The 22,393-nt window shown below is 33.8% G+C and overlaps 1 pseudogene; it reads right to left on the bottom strand.

Moving 5' to 3' along the window:
• Positions 1-16,387: 16,387 nt before the first annotated feature.
• Positions 16,388-16,506, bottom strand: LOC111730383 (annotated as a pseudogene).
• Between the last annotated feature and the right edge of the window lie 5,887 nt (positions 16,507-22,393).

Here is a 22,393-nt window from a genome sequence, read left to right as displayed (position 1 = left end):
CTACTTCTTCTCTGTTTCTATATATCAATACCCAAGAATAAAGGCTCTATCATGGGTTTAAGCACAGTTACACAGTGAGAAAAATACTATCATATTTATATTACCATTGAATCAAATTTTGGTTGGGTTTTGTTTTTGTCCAGATTTGAAAACAAAGGTCAAGGTACATATATGTTACCCAAAGTCACAAACCTTGTAAGCAGCAGAATTAGGATGTGAACCCAGGTCTTCTGACTTAACCAAGCTTTCTTAGTTTCCAGTAGTTGAATTTTATCCTGAGAAAGCCATGACTTCTTGTCAAATGCTGCAATAGGTAGTACAGTAAAATTAGGGAAGTCTGTGTGTTTACTCATTGAGGCTGAGTAGTGTACAGCCTACGTCCCTTAGATGTAGAGAGTATACACATTATTGGTAGGAGGAAGAATTTTATCCACATCCAAACCAGTCTTTATCCATAGATTGTTAGTCCTAGTAAAACTCCTATGGATTGTCTGGCTTTCTACAACAGGACAATGGAGATCAAGGCAGGATAAATTATTTGATACTGCAAATTCATGACAAAGCCTGAATCATAACCCGCCTCTCCTGATTTATCTTCATTGCATCACACTGTTATCTTTTCTTCATTCGGAGAACTTTAGAGAGTAAAACTAAAATATTTTAGAAAATCACTCAAGAGAAGGAAAGCTTTGTGATATTTTTATATTAGGTGAATATCACACAGGGAAATTTGTTCCACAGTTTATGGTTCACCCAGAGGAAAGAACCTTGAAGTTTCATGACTACAGAGTTCTAATTATATAAGATAAACAATTATCTTCAAAGAATTAACTTCCTATCAATCACTAAGCAATAAGTAAGCATCTATTTTAATTGAGTTGGTGTGGAAAAGAATGAAGGAAACATTTAAAAGACAAAACTTTACATTTTAAACCATGGTTCTACAAAATGTTTTCCAACATCATAAATGAGAGGGAAATCTCACTTGAAAAACATTGATGTTATAAAAAATTAAAGATGTGACATTATTGGTGTGTACTTTCTATAGGAAAGAGATGATGGGGGAATAAAATGGAAGATAAGATCCTTCAGTTTCAAGAGGCCAAAATGGAAATCTAGAGGATCACCTTGCTGTAATAAATGTGTGTTAAAATAATTAGATAAAAAAGTCATGTTATATAAAGCCAATCAAAATATGAACACTGATATCTGATTTAGAGGACCACAAGATGTCTTCTGGATAACCCTATTTTATAGATGAAGCAACTGAGGTCAAGTAAGTTACAAATACCAGCACATAGGAGGTATTTCATATACACTCACAAATGGGTAGCTGTCAACATTTAATCAAATTTATCAAGGTATTTGCCAACTTGGAGGATGTTTTAACTATGAAAATAAAAGGTCTCTTCCATGCTTTAGATATAGCTCAAACTAGACCACCAGATCTATTTCTGAGCTCAGTTTCTTCTACGTGTTAAATTTACCCTTAGGCAGGATGGCAGAATCCCAATGCCAGGATGCTACAGTAACTTCAAACCCAAGATCATCAGATCACTAAGTCTAGAAGAACAAAGTCTCTTATTATATGTCCTCTGAGAGCCAAAGATCCTTATACTCATGGAAACCCCAGCACGTTTCACAAATATTGTATATCATTGCATTAGATTTTATGCCCAGCCCTTCACAGTGAACAATGGGATAGGATATACTGATTAGCTTAAACTAAAGATAGGATCCTTGATTAGAAATGGAGGTAAGTTCAATTCTGGGAAACAGTGTGACCAAAAATAAATAGGTAAATTCATGTAACAAGATGAGAATATTATTGAAAGTAGAAAAAGGGGAGAATAAATGATGGGAAACTATATTAGGGTAATGCTAATGACTAACAAAGAAACACGCAAACAAAAACTGGTAAACAGGCTCTATCCTTCTCAACATGTACTTCTCAAGGTGGCCCTGAACATCCTCTTTCTCTCAGCCCTCCAAAAGGAGGAAAAACATAGGGGGGAAAAAAGCTATTAAAAGAATATTTTTAAATTTTTCCACTGAAAGATAATATAAGAAATCAAATTTATAAAGTTTATATTATCACTCATATAACCACCATTCAGGTCAAAGAACAGCATCAAGTTCTCTCATCTCCTCACAATCACTTCCTCTTCCCTCTGACCCAAAGGTAACCCCAGTCTTGTCTTCTAACATCACAGAGTAGTTTTGCCTTTTTATGAACTTTAGATTAGTGGGCATGAGAGGATTTCATGGTCAGGTCTAAAGTGGTGTTCACTGCTTTTGCTTGAATTCCATTAACTAGAAGTCTGTCATATAGACATATTTGCCTGCAGAGAGGGTATGTGCCACTCAGAAGGTAATGAGTAGCTAGCTATAGGAGATAGCCAACAAATATCTACTGTATTCTTCCCGAGTGTCTTCTAATTATTCTCTCCTCCCAAAATCTTAGCAAAATAAGGACTGAGGAGCTCAACTGTAATAACATGAAATCTTCCTTATGAAGTCAGGGAAGAGATAGCTGTAAATATTAATGCTTTAATACTTTTGTCCCTATCGCAAGTTACTTTTAAATAAATCTAAACAGAATCAACTATCACTATAATATCACTATTGTACTTTAAAAAAAAAATTTTTAAGAAAGAAATTAAGAGTGAAAGAAGAAGGGGTAGAGAGCCAGCTAAGAGTCACATATATGAGTATCATTGGTTATGGCCATTAAGACAGGAAAAACTGGATAAATATTGCCTCAATAATTTCCTTGACAATTTTTTCCTAACTCACCTTTCAGGTGTTATATTTTACAATGGTAACAGACTAAATGGTGTACCCCCGAAATTTGTTTGTTGAAGCTCTCACCCCCAATGTGACTGTATTTGGAGACAGAGCCTTTAAGGAAGTAATTAAGTTTAAACTAGGTTATTAGGGTGGGGCCCTAATCTAAAAGGATAGCTGTCTTTAGAAGGAAAAGAAATACCAAGCAGAGAAAAGGCTTTGTGAAGACACAGCAAGAGGGCCGCTCTCTGCAAGCCAGGAGAAGACTCTGCCCAAAAGTAATCCTGCTGGCACTTTGATCTTTGACTTCTAACCTCCAGAATTGTGAGAAAACAAATTTCTGTGGCTTACGCTACTCAGTCTGTGGTTTTCTGTTATAGCAGCCCAAGCAGACTAACAACTGTCCTCTGGCCATAGAAGTCAAATCACTGTTTCTTTGGCGTGTTTTTCACTCACCTTTGCTACCGTTGCATCCCATTTGCAATTCTTTTCAGTTCTCTTTGCTTACAGCAATTGTTTACCATGTAACCTAAGAACTGTCTATTTGTGAAGCTTCCTTGAACATTACAGTTCACCATCAGCTAAACTGGCTATAACCCTGTAACTCCCAATGTCTACCTTTCTGCATACAAGCCCTGTTCCTATAACCAGACTAAGTTCGCTGAGTTCATAAACTAGATGTCAGTCCAAAGAAAAATATCAGTAAATCACTACATGTAAAATGAACTCACAGAGATTTTAGTTAGGTAAAGGAAAGAGTAGGATTTGACCTTGAAGGAGGTAGAGTTCTCATAAATGGAGGCTCTTAGTAATAATAACTATATCAGTTGTACTTTACTACTGTCTTGCTTTAGACTTAAAACAACTTTATAAGGTATACTATTTCAAATATGAGAAAACTAAAATTTAGATTGGTTAACTTATCTAAGATTACAAAACATAGTGGTAATATTTTTCATAGTTTTCCCACTATGGCATACTGACATTTCTTATACTGTACCATCTTTTTTAATGTTCGCTGGATAAATAGAAAATATGGACCTATCATTTTTGTTTGTTTTGCCTTTAATGTCACTAAACTGACTTCATAAGATTAACAATAAATTTACATATTTGGGTATCAGCATTCTAAAAATCTTAGTATAAGAGGATTTTAAATATTAGTTTACTTGGGCATAGAATGAAATTATCCCTTAGTTCATATCCTTTTCTTCACTTGCTTGATGTGTTTCATTATTTCACTGAGGTACCTACAAATATCTTGGTAACCGTATATTTTCAAAATTAAAAGAAAACGACTGCCTAGCTAAGAGTGCCCTAGGGAAATAGTCACATGGTGGAATGGCTTTGATTAACACATCTTAAAGCCTACAAAACTATATTATAGCAAAACATGCATGGTGGATTTTCAGTTAAAAGAGTATTTTGCTTTAGTAAGAAAAAAAAAATACTTTATACAATATGGAATTGTCCAGCTCTAGGACACCTAGGCTTAACTGCAGTCATATTTTATGTTTCTCTTCAAGCCAATTTATTTAGCTTACTGTAACAGAACTGTCAGCTGCTGTGCTCTTAAGCTTAATTTTGGTGGTGTAGGCTATAAAATTCTGTGATCTGATTTACTATCATTGCTAGGATAATGGGAAAGTTTGAGGAATCACATCATATTTCTCATTTTGCAAAGCCCCTACCTACAAATGAGCCTTTGCTAGAAAAACACAGAGGCTTTTGATTGCAAATAATAATCCCCAATTAAGAAGAAATTAATTTTAAAGACGTAGTCTGGAAGCCTTGGCTAAATATTGTGATAGTGTATATTTCAACATTTTGTTCTGCATAGAAAATGCAAGGCCAATATTTGTCCTTTTTAAAATTATATCACTTTAACAATCTTCTTGTTTATTTGAAATTTGCCTATAAAAATGTTTCCATAATCAGACCACTTAGAAACAATTTTGAAGTCACATAGAGCTGCTGAGGCCCATTAGTTCATAACTGTCCTATTTCTATCATGGCTGGTGCTTTTGCCTCTCAAAACGTAGTGACCCACTTTATCCTTCCCACACTAATCCTTCCAATCCATTCAGAGGTTTGCTTTCCATCTTCTTTCTGCTACCAATACCAATTATTGTCAGAGAGTGGTCATTCCACTCTGAGGCTCCAGACAGTGTTTATTTTCAAGAAACCAAATAATTTTAAACAAAAAAGATGCTATACCTTATGTATAGCCCTGAGTTTTACTATAACTCCAAGTAGATGCAAATCTTGAGTTTCACTTGACTGCAACATTCATGTTCCTGCAAGTTGCCTCAGGCCTTTATACATTTTTTTATCCAAATAATTGAAGTTTACTCTGAAATGTTAAATAGATAAATTTATCAATACCTTTTAGTTCTACTTTAGTGCTTTTGAGTAATAGTTATCTCTGCTATTTTCACATACAGATTACTTTTTTTTTTCCAGGGTAATTAGTTTATATATTGTTTTAGGAGATTAACCCTCCTCTGAAACACACCTTAGCATCTTAGTTTGGCCCTTGGTTACAACTAAGCAGCCTTTTCCTTTATAACAAATGAGAACCCTATACGCTTTAGTTGTTCTTAATTAGGTTACTCAGTATCTCTCTGGGTGACTGATTAAACATGACTCGGCTTTTTCCAAACTGATTTTCATTTTAAAATAAAGGAACCAGAACATTTTGTCAAAACAACAAAATAATGCCAAATAATTTCGTGTACAGGTTTGTTCACAACAACTAGACTTAATTAAAATTCTTTAATCAAATTGACTGAGGAATTTCAATTTATTGAACTATAAACAAGAGACAGTTTTTACTTCTCTAGAAATTGCTACCAATGCTACTTTGAAAACTTTCTTTTACCTTTGCATGGTGAGCTTCACTAACAATAATTTAGAACCCTCTCAGCACTTTTTGGGTATTTTCGGTTATTAAAACAGTTTAGTACTGATATTTTAATTTCAAAGATGCAAAGCCTTCCTCATCTTGCCACCAACCAGTAGCTGGTATTGCTAACCTTGCTCATAAAACATGGGCTAAGATGTTAGGTAAATACGGAAGCATTTTTCTTAGCCTTCCCCTCCTTGTTTCCGGGGCTTGCCTTTCTTCTGTTGTAGCAAGGAAGGAGGAATAGCCCTTGTCAAGCTGCTGTCCTTCCCTGTAGTCGTAATTGCTGCATCCTCACATGAGCATCATATGTGCCTGGTGTACATGTGTCACCTTTCCATTGATTATCAACTCTTCTTAAGATCACTGTCTGCGGGAGCACTAAATCCCAAGCAGCTCTCAAATAAATAGTTCATCCAGAGTGAGATTCAACTTCATCTCTAGCGTGAGGCATGATGCCATAATCCTCAAATGTAAATCATTTTGTCCATATTGCGGCAGTTTCCAGTAGCCTCCAAGCTCATCTATTTCCAGAGCCCAACTTTGGGCCTAAGAGAAAAATGGGCAGGATCAACCTTCCATACTCTCAGCAACCCAGAAACACAGAGGTACTTCTTATCCGCTCACTATATGGTCATATCACCATGCCATCTCTAGCTAGAATTCTTACTCAAGGACCAGAGATTTTGGATAAGATCACAAACTGTATGGCTCAGGTAATATCCATAAGGTTTATATCTGTCATCCCTTTATTGTATACTCCTACAAAACTCACACATATTCTCTCTATATTGATTTGCTATTCTTACATAACAAATCACTTCCAGACTCATCTGGAAACAACAGTCATTCATTATCACTCATACAAAATTTTGGTCTGAACATGCTGCTCTTTCCGCTATAATTTCTTCTGCCCTATTTTGTAACTTCCAGTATTAAGAAATATCAAATAATAGTTCACAATACTTTGTTACAAGTTACAAAGGGTGTTCTTCTAATTAGAACTTTTTCCTCTATTGAAATGATTTCTAATCAAAAAGACAGAAATTACTAGTGAGACAACTAAAAGATAATTTAAGGTGTAGTTATTCAAAAGAAAATACTAATTTCTCATCACATGCCCCAAAGAGCTCAGTAATCAAAGACTTGGAATAACATTGCTATTTCTCCTGTGAAGATGAACAAACCACACAAGTGTGTTTAAGTCTATGAGAAGTCTTTTAGGGAAGGCACAGGGTTATTTGCACTTGGCTGAATTCCTGGCACTGCGATTTACTTACCCAGGTCTTGGCTATACTTGACTTTTCTATGCCTCAGATATGAAATTAGAACAATAATAACAACTTTTGCCTTGTAGGGAGATTGAGGATGCAATAACATAACATATATAAAAGTCTGAACCAGATCCATACACACACTTAGTACTAATACTTAATAAATGTTAAACATTAGCATTATAAATATTTCTCAAACTCATTTGACCATGGAAACCTACTTTAAAAATTTTGGAATTAAGTATATATTTAATAAGAAACAATTGTATATTTGGTTGTATTTGGCTCATTTGATGTTGAGCCTTGAATATGCCACTTTCAATCCCTTGCCTTGAATTTGAGGGTGTTGATGAGACTGCTAAGAAGTCAAATATAACCTGCTCCTTTGAAAAGCATTTTATTACATAAATGGAAACAGAAGTTCCTAACTTTACACTCTCAGATGACCAATCGCTACATTAAGTAATGCTGACAGAAGGATAGAGAAAGCAAACACACATGACCTCAGAAAAGAATTAAGGAACAGCCACATGAAAATTGGGTAGGAGAATCTGGGAATTATAGTCTTGGAAAGATGGTTCCAGAAACAGCAAAGGAGTGATACGGAAAGCATGTTTGAGAGTTCATTAATAAGTTCATCTGCTAGTAAATAACAAGTGAATATAGGATTCTTTCCCCAGCCTCCTCTGTGTATTATCCTGTGGTAAACAAACGGTTGGAATGAACCTTTAAGGTGACAAATTAAAATTCCCTACTAGATCTAGAGTCCTCTTTTCAGCATCACTTGCAGATGGTCATACAGTCTCTAAAATATTTTCAGTAACAGAGATTCTCTGCTTGTCCAGGAAGGCTTGTAAGCTACCTTTAAATATTTAGAAATTTTTTTATATTAAGTTGAACTCAGCATCCAATAACCTGCCACCACTGGGTGTGGTTGTACCCTCTAAAGCAAAACAAAGCATGTCTAACCTTTTTTTCAGTAGGTGACCCTTTATTTATTTGAAAACAGATATTGTGGCTCTCAAGTCTTTGCTTCTTTAGGTTAAATGTATCTAGTTCACACAGAGCCCACATGAGACTGACCTGGATAATTCACTAACCTGAACTTCATCCAGTGGCTGCACTGTCACTTTCAAGTATCTCACTTAAATTTTCATACCAAGGATAAATGTAATGTTCAAATGTATTCATCTTTCCTGTTTTGCACTCGATAATGAATTCTGAGTCTATCTTTAGATACAAATAACAGAAATTTACGTACTGGAATTTTCTTGCTGGACCTTAGTCAAAAAAGAACCTGAATATGAGGTGAATTCATATGAGGTGATGCGGATCTGCTAAATTTCAGATATACATTGTTGGATCAGACAATGGGAAATTAGATTTTCTGTCTGGTTACTTAGAGTGCATGATATACAGTCTATGGCAGGGAGATGTGGTTTGTCTACAGTTCTAACATCCTGGGAATGTTTCTAACTTACATATTGGAGATTGCTAAACTTCAACTTGATTGAGAAAATGCAATAATATGAAGGACGAGACAATTTAAAATCAGAGCAGACAAGTACATTTCAGTAGGCAAAAAAAAAAACAAAAAAACCCATGTTTCAGCTTTGGTTCTAAGCAGCCTTAATTCAAGGAAATAGAGGACAAGGCAGATCATGTTGTCTTAACTCTATTCCACATGTTTTGAGGACTCCTTATGCTTCAACAAATAAATATCAAAAGAAATAAGAGAAAGAGATTTTGGATTACAAGAGCAAATGCTCATCAACTGTACCTTGACTACACTCTTGAAATGTTTTGTTTCCCTAGGAAAGGGGGAAAAATTCTTTTTAATTCAAGAAATCTATTGAGAGCATGATTAGTCAAAGATTAATATTATAGACTTCAGAATTTTTCATTTTTGATCTTTTAATTGGAATTTCAAAAGTAAAACTGACATATTTACACATAAATTACTCTCGTTCTGCAGTTCGAAGTGAGTTTAAGGAAAATTCACAGATTACATCAGGATGAAAGTAACAGCAGTGCCATAATTCTGTATTAAAATACATTTGTAGGTTTTATCCAGAACGTATCTAACATGGTTGCATTGAATTTTTGTGCTGCAGAAACAAACATATTAAAACAGTCACTAAAATCAAGATCAGTCCAGGATTCCATTACTCTCCATGCTTGAAAAACCACTACTTTTCATATCTGCTCGAGTCCTCAGGCTGCACTCAAGCTAAGCATATTTCAACGCCCTGCAAAGTACCTCACTATAGCTGAAAAATACATAGAGTATGCTAATAAAATGACATTACTTCACTGGGAAATCTTAGTTTTATGCTGCCATGAAAAGTAAAGGAAATTAAATTTTAAGAACACATTTGAAAATGACCTGAAGGTTCATCGTTGAATCTCAGCTAAGGAAATTACAGTGAGATCACAGTTCACACAATGTACTATCTTAGCCCCTTATTCTGCTTGTAGCCTAAGGTATTTCAAAAGATTACAAAATTAATAAAAACTAAAGGCAACAAAAGAAATGAAAAACTAAAATTCTAAATAAGCATGAGCTCAAAGTGAATAGCACAGAAGGCTATATTTTTCTTAAAAACAAAATGGAGATACAGAGGAGGCAAGGTAACTATATTTCCTGATATAGCATAAAATGGTGTTTAGAGATACTGCAGTAGTGATCAAAAACAATAAAATCCTTAGGTATAGATTTAACTAAGGAGGTGAAAGATTTCTACTCTAAAAACTATGAGACATTGATGAAAGAAATCAAAGAAGGCACAGATAAATGAAAGGTATCCTGTGTTCATGGATTAGAAGAATTAATATTGTTAAAATGTCGATACTATCAAAAGCCATGTATAGATTTAATGCAATCCCTGCCAAGATTCCAAAGGCATTTTACAGAGGTAGAAAAAACACCTTTAAAATTTATATAGAACCACAAAAATTCCAAAATAACCAAAAAAAAACCTGAGGAAGAAGAAAGCAGGAAGCATCGCACTTCCTGATTTCAAGCTATACTATAAAGCTATCATCAAATAGTATAGTACTAGCATAAAAACAAATTTGATCCTCAAATAAACCAATGAAACAGAATCAAGAGCCCAGAAAGAAACCCAAGCACATACAGTGAACTAATATTTGACAAGGAAGCCAAGAATACTCAAGAGAGAAAAGATAGTCTTTTCAAAAAATGGTAATAGAATAACTGAATATTTGCAATGTAAAGAATGAAGCTGGACACCTATATTACATCACTCACAAAAATAAACTCAAAATTGATTAAAGATTTAAATGTAAGACCTGAAAGAAAACATAAGTATAAAGCTGTTTGACATGGGTCTTGGTAATGATGTTTTGGATGTGATACCTAAAGCACAAGCAACAAAACCAAAAATAAACAAGTGTGACTACATCAAACTAAAAACTTCCTGCACAGCAAAAGAAACCACCAACAAAATGAAGACAACCGATGAAACGGAAAAATATTTGCAAACATATATCTGATAATGGGTTAATATCCAAAATATATAAAAAATTCATACAACTCAGTAACAAGCAAGCAAACTAAAACACTCAATTAAAAAGTGGAAAAAGGACCTGAATAGACATTTCTCCAAAAAAGATACATGAAAGGCCAACACATGTATAAAAATATGCTCAACATCATTAGTCATTAGAGAAATGCAAATAAAACCCCAGTGATATATTATGCTGTGATGTATGCCAATTATCTCTTAATAAAACTAGAAAAAAAAAGACAAGAGATAAATTCTGGTGCAGATGTGGAGAAAATGAAACTCTTGGGCATTGTTGGTGGCATTGTAAACTGGCACAGCCACTATGAAAGATCTTCAAAAAATTAAAATTAGAACTACCATATTAAGCCAACATTTCCACTTCTGGGAATATATCCAAAAGAAACAAAAACACTAACTTGAAAAGATATCTACACCCCTATGTTCACAGAACTATTTACAATAGCCAAGACAAGGAAACAAACTATATGTCCATTGTCAAATGAATTGATAACAAGTTGTTACAGCATGGATCAACCTTGAAGGCGTTATGCTAAGTGAAATAAGTCAGACAGAGAAAGACAGATACTATGTGATCTCACTTAATATGTAGAATCTGTCCCTCAGTCCTTTCCTCTTCCTCTCAGAAAAGAGATCCGGCTCCTGGTTACCAGAGGCAGATGGTGGGAGAAGGGGGAATTGGAGGAAGGTAGTTAAAACATACAAACTTCCAGTTATAAGATAAATAAGTTCTAGGGATGTGATGCACAACATGATGACTGCAGCTAACACTGCCATATGATATATACGAAAGTTACGAGTAAATTCTAAGAGTTTTCATCACAAGAATTTTTTCTTCTTTTTTTTATTGTATTTGAGAATATGAATGTTAGCTGAACACATGTAGTAATAATTTCACTATATACGTAAATAAAACCATCATGCTGTATGCCTTAAACTTATACAGTGATATATGTCAATTACTTCTCAATAAATCTGGGTAGAAAAAAGTCTCCCATGTATAAGTTTGGATTTGTCTATCCCTTTATCAATTTTTGTTTCTTGTATTTCGAAGCTGTTATTAAATGTCACATTCTTAATAAATTGACCCTTTAATCATTATTTAATGACATAGTTTATTTCTTGTGATATCCCTTTTCATTAAGTCTATTTTATCTCAACCTAATGTAGTCACATCATCTGTCACAAGCTTAGTTATTTGCATAGTATATCTGTGTCTATCTTTTTACTTTTGTGTTTATATTTAAAATCCCTCTCTTATAAATTGCACATAGTTGGGTCTTGCTTTTCTATCCAATCTGATGATAGCTGCTTTTAATGTAATTATTCGTATTCATGCATGTGAGGCTACCATGTTGCTTTTTTTTTTTTTAATCCTTCTCTTCTTTGTTTCTTTATTCTTCCTTCTCTGACTTTGGATGTTGGTGGGGAGGTGAAATGGAGAAGTAGAGACAAGAAAAGATTTAATCAGGCTTTTAATGTATGGAATTCTAACTTTTAGCTATATTTCATTGTATTATGTTTAGAATGGTTCCTTTAGAGACCAAAATATTCATCTTTAATTTATTCCAATCTTCTTAGATTATATCACTACATGTATAATACGAGAATCTTACAAGAACATAATTAACTATATTCCTCTCCTTTGTGTTATATCTATCCCACCTTTTGTTCTGTGTCTTATATTTTATTTCCACATGTTATAAACTCTATGAAACATTGTTATTCTTTGCTTTAAATTGTCAATTAACTTTTAAAATAATTTAAGAAAGAAAAATTGCCTTTTATATTTACTCACATATTTATGTGTTCTTCATTCTAATAGATTCCAAATTCCATCTGATGTTATTTCCCTTCTGCATAAAGAACTTCTGTCATTACTTTGTTTTCTAGAATGAATCCGATGGCAACAAATGCTTTCAGCTTTCATCTATCTAAAACTGTTTTAATATCATCTTCATTTTATAAGGCAATTTTAATTGCATACAGAATTTACAGATGAAGTTTTTGCTCAATACATTCAATGTACAATCCATTATTTATCCTTCATTATTTCTGTTGAGAAGGCAGTTATTGTAATTCAAGCTGTTTTGCTATCTTTTTTCCTGTGTCTTTTCTCTCTGGCTGCTTTTAAGATGTTCTTTTTCTTCTTTAGAATACAGAACTTTTACTATATTCTATTCATGTGTAATTTTCTTTGGATTTATCTTTGAGGTTCACTGAGTTTCCTAGACCAAGGAGTTTTTAAAATAAAATTTGGACAAATCGTAGCTATTATTTCTTGAGATATTTTTCAGTCCCATTTCTTCTTTTATTTTTCTGAGACTCTAATAACAAATTGTTCTTCTCAATACTGCCCAATAGGTCACTGAGGCTATGTTAATTTCTTTTCAATATTTTGTTCTCTGTGCTTTAATTTTGATAATTTCTATTAATCAATTTTAAAGTTCAATGATTCTTCTGTTGTTTCAATATATTATTAATACCATAATATGATTTTCTTGATTTCAGGTACTGAATAATTCAGTTCTAAAATTTCTATTTTACTGTTTATAAGAATTTTCATATCTCTTTTTAAATTCTTATTTCTTTACTCATTACATCTATCTACTGCCATGGTTTATTTGTAGTATTTTTCATATGTTGATTACAATGTATCGGTCATCATTGGATCTCTTTCTACTACTCTTTTTAAAAAATTTCTTTTTTATGATGACATTGGTTAACAAAATCCAATAAGTTTCAGCTGTACAATTTAACAGTAAGGCATATATATATTTACATCGTGTGTTCACCTCCCATAGTTAGATTTCTTTTTGTCACCACATATTTGACCCTCTTTTCCCCATCTACCTCCGCTCTCTACTACTCTTTTTATCATGACTGTGCATGGACAGCAAATTTTATGTCATATTGGACATCGAGGATAACATGTTATAGGCAGTCTATATTCCATTATCATCTTCCGAAAAGTCTGAAGCTTTGATTTAATGACTAAATCATTAGTAGATCCCTTTCATTTCAGTGCTCAGTGTCCTAATTTAGTAGACTTTGAACTTCAACTTATATTGTAGAGCTGCTGCTAACTCTGTTCAGTTCTTTCGACTTTTAGTTGTTGCTTTGTTATATTCCTTGGATTCTTGCAATACACTTGTGTAGTTGAGGAATTAGTCTTCGGTTTCCTTTTAAATATATTTTGCAGAATTAATTGATATAAATGGGAGCATTAGTCTGACAAAGCTACTATGCCATCATTGGAAGCTAGAAGTATGTTTTAAAAATTGTAAAAACTATGGAAGAGTACAAGTAAAATATAAAAATCAAATGTTGCATAAAAATAAGAAAATATAAATTAAGTAGGGACTTTAGTTATTAATAATAGCCCGGTATCGGTTCATTAATTATAACAAGTGTACCACACTAACATAAAATTTTAATAATAGGGAAAACTAGGTGGGTGGAGGGTATATGGTCAAACTGTAATATCGTCTCAATTTTTCTGTATATCTAGAACTACTTAAAAAGTAAAGTCTATTTTTTAAAAAATACCAGCTATAATATTCATGAAAGAAAACTTTAGAATAACATTATATATATAATCTGTATTATATATGTTATATATATATGTTATATAACATATATATATGATATATATATGGCAGGTCCTCAGATAACATCATATTGTTTATCATTTTATTATAAGGTTAGTGAGATGCCATAGGAGTTCTTATTTATATCAATTATCATTGATAAAATTGGTATTGTTATATGTAGTTTTAAAACCACAGAATCTATCAACAACATGAAGTGAGAACTCACTGTAGATGATTGGTAGAGAGATAATAGATGGATGATAGATAGGATTCACTTATTTTCTTGCTAAACATACCTTAAGCAATTCCCCCAAGTACTTAAATATGCTTTGAATACATATTTTGCTGGATACATGTTATTTCATCACATGGATATGTAATATTTTTCTTTTGTTAGATTTTATATTTGTTTCCCAACTTGTGAGCTTATAATAGTTCAGTGAATATTATGGGGACAAATCTATAGAATAGCAATTACTGAGAAATGTACATTTTTATGGATATATAATTGTCAAATTGCTCTTCATAGTATTTTGCAGAATATTTATCTTCTCTCTTGTCAAAAGACTGTCATGTTCATCAATGATTCTTCGTAACCTAAGTTACGCTCAAAATACTTGTTGAAACTGACCCAAAGTGAATGCAAATGTCTTTTTTCACTACAACCTTGATACATAGTCAGTACTGTATTTTTTACCTTTGCCAATGTGATAAAACAATTCTATTTGTTTTAATTTAAACTTCATTTAAATGAAGTTTGATCTTATATTTCATAAGCTATTTTTCTTTTTTTCTTGGATTTTTAAATATACATTTATGTTTGTTCAACACTTACTATGTACCGGACAATGGCTGGTGCCGTAGATATAACTGTGAGTAACAGAAATACCTCACAGAGCTATTGGTTTTATTATGAGATACATGTTAAACAAATTCTTGCACTATGTGTATAGTTACAATTGTGAGACAAAGTGCTGGAAAATTGTATATAAGGGAGATCATAAAAAATATCTTGGAGTTATCTATTCGTATCTTCTGCTCATACTTCTATTGGGGTGTTGTTGCTTTTTAATCACTTATAGTTTACTTAGTGCTCATTGTTCAATATTTTGTTTTGTTTTACTTCTACACAATTATCAATTTCTATAGGGAAAAATTAAAGTTCTAATAGAAAACCAACCTGCATAACTATATATCCAAGATTACTTAACTGCTTCAAGCACTGTGCTCTAACAAATGTAGAATGCAGAATACTGAAAACAAAGTATAACACCAGCTATTCTCCATTCCACTGACTTCTGCCTCACCCATTTGTGTTAGAAATACAGTCTTCATGATTATTCATGATCAGGTTGACAGTTGCCCTTATACTGTGTATGTAGGATTTAAAGATCCTATTGAGAAAGTCTAGGGGTTTATAATAAGAGTCATTAGCCAGTTCAGTTACAGAAAGGGGCAGACAATATTTAGCGCTCCCACAGTGTGACTATCTAATCATCGAGCAAGTGATATGCTTGAAATAACCTAATCTTTGTCTTCTCGATTTGGTCATTCTCTAAAAAAACTAATATCAAGAACTAAAGCATATATGATTGGCAGCTTTGCCACTTTTGGTTGTGTCAAACCAAGGCAAAATCTATTACTGTACATGTTTTCTAAGACTAAAATTTAGTTATATGTGTAACTCACTGCCACAAAAGAAACAAAAATGATGAATGATGAGCTAAAACTTAATTAACATATTACCATCAAGTAATAACATAGCTATTAAGAATAATTAGAATCGTAACAGCCTAAAGGGAGAGCATGTGAAATTTAGATAAGGACAGAGCTGCCATTTTTCAGAAATACAAACTCACATTGCAAATTAAAGGAGACCTAGATGTCGCACTTGTGATAGAAATAGCCTGGTCCAATAGGTTATACCCTATTAAGCCATTTGTCCACAGTGTTAAAATTTACTGTGACATTTAATAATCATTCTATGAGGAAAGACTTTTGAAAGACTTTTGAGAACTCTGCCCAATGGGCATCTTGATTTCAGCCTTTGAGGCTCCAAGCAGAGACCAAGTCAAACAGTGCCCAGACTTTTAAGCAACAGAACTGTGAGCTAATAGTTATTGTTTTAAGCCAACAAGTTTTTAGATATTTATTACATAGTGATAGAAAATGAACACAATCCCTGAGGTTGTCTGTTATTGTCTATGGGTCACTCCTGGAAAGGAGGATTAAGGGTTAGAAATGGTCTGCAACAAGAACAATCTTTTTTTTTTTTTTTAATGCCTACAGCACCTAGTATTCCTAGGTGGTCTCCCATCCAAGTATTAACCAGTCCCGACCCTGCTTAGCTTCCGAGATCAGATGAGATTGAGCACGTTCAGGGTGGCATGGCCGTAGGCTTAACAAGAACAATCTTACTTCTTTTCACACCTTTATTCCTCCCCTGAAGTTAAAAATGCCAGATCCAGAAGACCAAAGCCATAAGAGAAAAAGGAAAAAGAATGGGCTGTTTACATTGCCCACTAGAGGTTTTAAAGGGATACAAGATACGTGGTAAGGCTTGTATGGAGTCCAGCCTGACTCAGAGGGATAGAAAATGAAGTAGTCATTTAAGATACAACAGAATGTGCATTTTACTCGAGTTGCCTTTGTTCTAAGTTAATTTCTGCACATTAGGATTCATAACAACAAATATCTGCTAGCACCACCAGTTATGAATGCCCCATATTCAATAATAAGATATCCCAAGTATTATAGAAACACGATCATTTTTTAATGCATACTAAAGCCCTCCAAGACTTCCTATAATCAAATGCTGACTATCTCTAATGATTAAAAAGTTCTGCTAGCAACAGTCAGGTCCCAGTAGAAAAACCATATCTAATTTTTTAAGAGTCCAGAGAATCTTTATATCTTTAGTTCACATGGCTATCAAAAGCCTTGCCTCAGTTGGCCCCCCTTCCTTGCTACCTTTGCTTATATCTAGTCTGGGAAAGCTAAATTTCAGCCAACATAACCTGATGGGTGATGAGCTGGTATCTTCGTAGGCTCATCACTGGTGGTATTTATGAAGAGTGGATAGAAAAGCATGTGTAATGGTCAAGCCCTCAGTAGGAGAAGCTCTCTAGCTATTTCCCAGAAGATCTCATTACTTGATAACTCACTGTATTCAGGATCTGGCCCTATGCCTTCCAGGTTCGGGAAGCCATGTTTATGGTACCCTAAAGCTGAGCCATTATTTAAGAACAAATTCACATTAAAGTAAGCCTAATAAGACAGATGCGTATCTCTAAAAGCACAGCTGCTGTATGATCAAAACGACTCAGCTTAGCATGACTAATTCATTTTCTCTCCATGGGTATGTCTAAATGTGAAGGTAATATTAATCAGAAAATTGCTATATAAATGTAGAATCAGAACTAAAAGAGTTAAGTTTAAGATGATAAATAGCATTAAACTAAAAGTGGTATGATGCTTAAGACTGACTCTGGAACCAGATGGATGGCTTTCAGGTCCTGACTCTTCCATTAATTACTTGTATGATCTTGATTATATTACTTAAGTTACATTTCTCAGTTTCCTCATATGTAAAATGTGCCAAAGCTCTTTACTCTTTTATGTCTCATATTAATGTATTTAAAGTGCTTATAATTATGCCTGTTATATAGTAAGCCCTATATAAATATGCTATCGGCCTAGACAGGGTATATCAGTTTGCATTCTTCCTGAACAATGTTCAATTGGCATTATCAACATCCCTCTACTTTGATACATATACATTCTTTAAATATGATAGAGTGGAGGTGGCACCTCACATCATCCAATGATAAAAGTAATAACACTAGGTAATGAGCATTAGGTGCCCATCCTGTGACCTGACACTATTCTAAACTATTTACAAGTATTAATTTAATTTTCAAACAACTATTAGCACCTCCAATTTAAAATGAAGTGACTGAGGCACAAAGAGGTTGGGTGATTTGCATAAATTCCCACAGTTTGAAAAAGGCAGAACCAAGATTCAATTTAATCTCCCTGCTACTGAAAATACTGTCTGTGGAGCAGCAGCTTCCACACCCCCTGGGAACCTGTTAGAAATGCAGAATGCAGGCCCCACCCCAGATCTCTTGCACCAAGATCTTCATTTAGACAAAATCTCCACAGGATCTGTATACACATTAAAGTTTGAGAAGCACAGATCCTTACTTCATCTTGCCTCTCTACGTACCAACTTATTTAAACTTCATAATAACCCAATAAGGTAAGATCCCAATATTCCCCTATAAGAAAAAAAATAAAGCAGAAGTAAATTACGCAGTGTCTCATGACTAGAAACTGGCAGGGCAGCAATTCAAATTCGGGTGTCACAGTCTAGTATCCTGTCTCTGTCTGAACCACTATCCTGACACAGCTTCCAAGATATAGTTTTAGAGCAGAAATCTGATTGCAAAATGACGCTTCTTGCTCTTTTGTTTGTTTTGCTTTGGGAACCTGGCCAGCCCCAGAAGGCAGGTCCTGGGTAATTGCCTTAAGATATTTGGTTGATCTTCACAAACACTTCAGCTAGAAAAATGTCCCACTATCAGAAGGAATGCCCATTTGACCCATGCAATTAATCATCTTGAGTTGCAAGCTTCTACACCAAATAGTATCATGGTGTGGGTATTGGGGGGGGGGGTTGTTTTCCTTACATTCTACTTGCTCTCAGCTTGATAGACAGAAGCAAAGATCATTCATCTGAAAGCGAAAGACTATACAAAATCCCATTCTGAGAATAGTCAGGTGTCCCTTCCCAAAACCATTTCTCACACACAATTCTTGTGTGTTCCTGAACTCAAAAGAGAAAGCCGAGGTAAGTGGGAAGAACACTGTGTCAGAGTTCTTTATCTATGCCTTATCTCAATAAGAAAGAATAAAATGTTGGGATATATGAGCCGAGTTCAAGTTAAGAACGTTGGTCTTCTTTTGAAAGTTTGTTTTCACTAAGGAAACAATTTACCACACTTTGCATAGTACTTTACATTCATTATACAATTTAATCCTCACAACCAGGCTATGAGGCAGGCCCCCTCATCACTGAAAATGGTCACTAAGTGGAAAACCGTAGTTGGAAACTCCTGATCTTCCTCATTCCAGAGCCCACGCTCTCAATCTAAACCATAGATTCCAGCTGTGACCTCATTAATGTCGTATATCTCTTAAGAACATCAATCAGACCACATTTGTTTAACTGGATTTTTGTTTGCTTTGAAGAAATAAGCCAACCCTAAGACAAATCTGGTTTCAATTATCAGCTAGTTCACCCGTGTGAGTCATAACTATTTTCTTAAGTCTCTCAATCAACAATCTATTGACTTTTAATAATTGCTGCATTCATTTTTGCCCTACCTAGAGCAAAAAATTATACCAAAAAAATATTATAGATTAGTTTTTTCTTTTAACATAAACAGTACTTTCTAACTTAAAAATTTGTTATTCCGACCCCTTTTACCTTTGTACACTTGAAATCTATATAATTTTATTAACCAATGTTGCCCTAATAAATTTAATTTAAAAATGTATTATAGATTGGACATTGAATATAAATGTGCTAGTTTCTGGGCCTTGAGCCTCTGCTTCACTTAAACTGTATTTCTCAATGACATCTTTTACTCATATGCTTTAGAAATTCTGTCACTAGAAAATTTAGTTTTTTTAATAAATTTATGCTTTTAGTTCATGTTATTCATTGTATACTGTGTATTTGAAGTTGCAAAGAGAGTAAATATTAAAAGTTACCATAAAAAAATATTATAACTGTGAGATAATGGACATTAAACTCATGGTAATTATTTTGCAATATGTATATACATTAAATCATTATAATGTATACCTTAAACATACAATGTTATATGTCAATTATATCACAAGAAAATGTGAAAAAATTCATGCTTCTAGATAAAAATAAATATCACAGTAAGCAGCGCATCTAAGAATTATGAGCCTTCTCAAGCTCCCTCTAACTCTGTCTAAATCCCACTTAGTTCAGCTCTTGATTTGCCATGAAAATATATTAATAATGAAGATATACAAGTTATAAAAATTTATTTTAATATTAGAGCAAGGTAACATAAACATATATTTGGGAAAAAAAGAAACAAGAGTAGGCACCATAATGAAAGGTATCTTTCCTGCCCCGGACCTGCACAGACCCACTTTCAAGAAGTAACCACTAATTATAAATACTTCAAACTAAATAGATCATCCACTGCCTATATCTCAGGTTTTACCAGATGTTAACAGTTTGCTATATTTTAAAGTCAGGCTATAATAAACATTATTAGTGAGTTCTCCTTGGGCACCTGGGGGAGAAAAGAAGTAGAGTTGCTGGGGTTTGGGGACACACACATCTTTAACCATACAGAGTATTGCAATCATCTCTACAAAATATTTGTACAAAATTATACTCCTGCTGCCCCAAATCTTGCCAACATTGACTAATTATCTATCCCTGCCCCCATATCAGGCCTCGGGAATTAGTAGGTTTTGAGGATGTCTTGGTATCTAGTAATGTCTCTCCCACCTCTTACTTTAGTCTTCATAATTGTCTGGACTACTTTGTACTGTATTCTTCCAAATGAATTTTTGAATTACTTCATCAAATTCTGTGGGAAAAAAAATCCTATGTCCTTTTGATTGTAATCCTGCGTTTATATATTAATTAGGAAGAACGTACATATTTACGACATTAAGTTTATCCATAAACAAGGAATGCCTCCCAGTATATTTAGGTCTTTTAACAGCTTTTAAGTGACTCTGTAAAAGTCGTATGCATCTTTTATTCAATTTATTTCTGGTTATCTGTATTTGCTAAGGATCTTATTTGCAGAAAACAATCTACTCAGGCTATCTTAATCAGAAAACAAAACTGTTTAAAAGTATACTAGGTAGCATGTAGAATTTGCAGAAGAGCCAGAGAACCAAGTTCAGTGCTACTGCCAAGAGGAATGTGGACAGGAGAATATCCAGACCCCAAGGCTCCTCTAGAAGAAAACTCCTACTGCTGCTACTGTGTGAGCTATTCAACGGAGCTAAGACCCGAGGGACTGACCACAGAGCCTGCTCACGGCTAACTCCAAAATAACCAAATGCCAACAGCCTTGCCATACGAACTGATCTTGAATATAGCTGCCTCTTCCATTTGATCACTCCCCACTCCCAGACTCTCCAAGGTTGGCTTTGTTGGTGTGGAAAATATGAGGCAACTGGGCTGTAAGGGAGTCTGGGACATGTACTTCCAACCTTCATAGGAAAGGAAGGACTCAAGTAAGGAGAGTGTTGGGGTTTTTTAAGTATCTCTTTTAAATATCTTTTAAATATCTTTATCTTAACCAATGATTGTTGCTGGAATAGAGGAATACAGTTGATTTTATATAGACCTTTTTTTTCCCAGAAATCCTACTGAAATCTTGTATTAGTACTAATTGTAGATAATCTTGAATTTTTTCAAGCAATCATATTAAGTAAATTACAGAGATATTTTTTTCCTTCCTTTCTAGCTTTCTAGAACTTATATCTTTTTTTTTTTAATTGTGGCCTCATTTTTATCAAGAGTATCAGTTCAATGTGGAACAGAAGTACTGCTAGTCTTGTTTTTTTCTTCAAAACCAGGCTATTTCTCTATTACAGATGAAACTATAGGATTATCTATTCTTTCCTAACAGTTTTAAGTAGGAATGATTGTTAAAATTCACTAAATGCTATTTATAACAATTTAGATAATCACATGGTATTTTAGGATGAACATTTACTTGATCATCCAAACGAGGACAGCAGGCAGTTAAAGAGCACTATTGGTGATTATGTCAGAACAACATGAATAAACTTTAATTTTCCCTGGCAGGCTAGGATTAATGTCTATCTTAGTGTTTTTTCCTTTCATGAATTAATGCGGTAAATTAAATTAATATATTTGTTTTATTATAAAAGTATCTTTTGGATGAAATCTAGCCATAGAATTTTTTATTGAATTGCTTTATTTAGTTACCTTATTAGGATTTTTGCACTTAAGTTTATAAGTGAAAATAATGACTAATTATTTTCTTATCCTAAAATAACAGAAGTACAGGAGCCATGCAAATTGAATTGGGGAAGTTTTTTTGTGTGTGTGTTTCTAGCATGTATAGCACGGATTATTGGTTTACTTGAAGGTTTGGGAAAAACTGCTTATACAAATGAACTTGTGATTTTGTAGGTGTGTGTGTTAAATTTGTAGTTTCTGCTTTATTTATTTTTTATTTTTTTAAA

The sequence above is a fragment of the Pteropus vampyrus genome, unplaced genomic scaffold (genome assembly GCF_000151845.1).
Source record: "Pteropus vampyrus isolate Shadow unplaced genomic scaffold, Pvam_2.0 Scaffold310, whole genome shotgun sequence".
NCBI lineage: Eukaryota > Metazoa > Chordata > Mammalia > Chiroptera > Pteropodidae > Pteropus > Pteropus vampyrus.
The sequence above is the reverse complement of the archived record's forward strand: the minus strand, read 5'-3'. Positions and strand labels throughout refer to the sequence as shown.